This window comes from Aotus nancymaae, unplaced genomic scaffold (assembly GCF_030222135.1).
Source record: "Aotus nancymaae isolate 86718 unplaced genomic scaffold, 86718_ANA_hifiasm-v0.15.2.pri h1tg000006l, whole genome shotgun sequence".
In the NCBI taxonomy this organism is placed as follows: domain Eukaryota; kingdom Metazoa; phylum Chordata; class Mammalia; order Primates; family Aotidae; genus Aotus; species Aotus nancymaae.
In genome coordinates, this window is record NW_026988417.1 from 68443280 (window position 1) to 68445909 (window position 2630).

Sequence of the window (2630 nt, forward strand, 5' to 3'; positions counted from 1 at the left end):
AGAATTCCCGCTTTGCTGAACTGCAACGCGTACTCCCTCTTCTCACTAGTACAGAAATGTTCTGCAGGTAGCAACATGAGAGCCCCGGCTCATTCATCTGTACAACGCTCGCTGACCGTGAGAGCCACGGCGGGGCCCGGGGCTCTGTGTGCTTTGGAGGCTACTGCCTCTGGAATGTTCCGCATTCTTAAGGTTTGGTTGGGCTTTGGGTTTAGTAACGCTCCACACATTAAGTGCTCGCTTTATTTTTCATGTGCAATCCGTTTCTGTCTAAAGCTTTCAGAAGAACGTGTACAGACACCCTGCAGAGACAAGGATCATGACGGGGCCCTCCTGCCTCTTGCGGTGGAGCGGGGGCAAAGAGGCACGTCACAGAAATAGTGAAATGACATGTTCCGCTGCAGTTCAACTCTCGTCCCTGATTCGGTCCGTCCAGAGGCGGGGGTGGGGCTCCTCAGTAGGTGATTGTCCACTCCTTAAGAGAGGCGTCGTGGGAGGTCGTGCCCAGCGTGCGCTCGTCCAGCCAGGCCAGGCCAGGCTGCTGATATGGTGCAGCTGATGTGCGCCTTGGATCTTGACTCTGGTTTCCGGGTCACTCAGGGTCCAGACGTACACCATCCTGTCCATGCCACTGGAGCCAAAGTGTTCACTGTCTGGGGACCAGGCCGGGCAGACGATTTTTGCATGATGTCCATCAAAAACACTGTTCTCGAGTAGCCGCCGGCAACGCTGAACACCGTGACCAGCTTGCTGGCGTCGCACACCGCGAGGAAGGCGCCGTTGTGGGAGGAGGTCACCTCGGTCACCGGGCCCTTGGCCTCTCAGAGCTCGCCCTCGTCCTTCAGCCTGGTGCCCAAGATGGAGTACGGGCGGACGCTGCGTGCGCGCCCCCACCGCCGGGGTGCGCGGCCACAGCTCCGGGCTGGTAGCCCGGGTTGTGAATGCTGAAGCCCTTCCTCTGATTCTCCAGCAGGACGCTCTGCCGGATGCAGCCGACCACGGCGTATCCCCCGGGGCCGACGGCTGCGCTCTTTGGCTGAACGTCCTGTTTCGCCACTCCTTGTCCGCTGTAGTCCCGCGGCGTGAGGCTGGTTACCGCACAGCGTCGTCTATGCTGCAGCTGATGAGCCGCCCCGACTCCGCCATGGTCCATCTGGACACCTGGTTCGTGTGGCCCTTCCCAGCGAAAGAGTCCTTCTTCCCTGTCTCTGAATCCCAGGAATTAATGTGTCCGTCGTGGCTCCGGTAGCAAATGTAGGACTTGCCTCCGTTTTTATGCACCGTCAGACACTGGATCGATTTACTGTGGCCCTTGATGACGTGCAGGGGCTTGCTGGGGTTGTTTCTGTCCAAGTAGTTGATGTACCCGAACGGGGAGACGCTGAGCAGGTGGTCCTTCTTCCACAGGCAGCCCAGCTGCTGGTCCAGAACCGTGGAGCCCATGGGAAATGTGCTGACCACTAAGTTCACGTTGGCATCCCAAGTCTTGGAAGTTTTGTCCCCAGAAGCAGAAAGCAATGGGTGCTGTCCGGACTCCAAACTAAAGACGTAAATCCCGCTGTCGTGGGCCTTGCTTCCGTCCAAGCATTCACACCTTCTCCCCAGTCTTCCCGTCATACATGTATATCTGGCCGTCAGCACTGGCTGTGGCAAATCTGTTCCCATCAGGAAAGAATTGCACACAGTTGACAAAGCGGCTGTGGTCGCCTATTGTGAACTTGAATTTGAATGGGGTGGGGTGGGTCCCTCAAAGAATGCCTTTCTTAAATAATGAACATATTTAAAGCTATAAATTTATCTTTGGGCACATATTTTGCAGTGTCCACTGATTTTAGTATAAGGTACTCTTTTTAAAAATTTTTTGTTTAAAGACAAGGTCTTGACATATTGCCCAAGCTTGACTCAACTCCTGGATTCAAGCAGTCCTGCCTCAGCTTCTGAAGTAGCTGGAACTACAGGCACAGGCCACCGTACTTGACTTAAAGTGCTCTCTTTTTTTATGGCTTCCTAGAAAGTTTGAAACTTTCCTTTTGGCTTCTTTTATCTAGAGATTATCTATGCACGTAGTGCTTATTATAATCCTGGTTAAAAAAAAATTTAGGTTACCATTCTATTTATATTTTTACTGAAATATAATCCTAGAATGTGACCTGTAAAATCGCTATCCTTTAAAACTTAAGGTTTTCTTTGAGATCAAGTGCATTATCAATTTTTATAAATTACGCAACTGCAAATGGAAAAATGAATATTCTCCATTCAGAGACTATAAGCTTCTATAAATACCAACTACATTAAATGTATTGAAAGTATCATTCAGCTCCTCTGTGTTCTTGCTTCATTTGCTTACTAAATCTGTCCAATTTAAAGAGATGACTGAAGTCTTTCTATATCATTATGTTCTCCTTGGTGGAAGGGGTGGGGTCTCTACAATTTTAGAGAGAGGGATTGGTGAAAATTAAATCAAGACCAGAGAACCTGGAAGATCAAGTCATGCAGCCTACTGCAAAGAAGACCATGAGTGCCAAAGGAACAGCAAATGCCAATACTGCCAAGCATGTTCTAGAAGCCATGAAGAGGCCAATGTGGCTGGGAGAAATAACAAGGGGGAAAGTAGGGAGCCAGGTAATGGG

General features: G+C 50.5%; 1 pseudogene; it reads right to left on the reverse strand.

The window, feature by feature from the left end:
- Positions 1 to 454: 454 nt before the first annotated feature.
- LOC105713368 (WD repeat-containing protein 1-like) lies at positions 455 to 1443 on the reverse strand (annotated as a pseudogene).
- Between the last annotated feature and the right edge of the window lie 1187 nt (positions 1444 to 2630).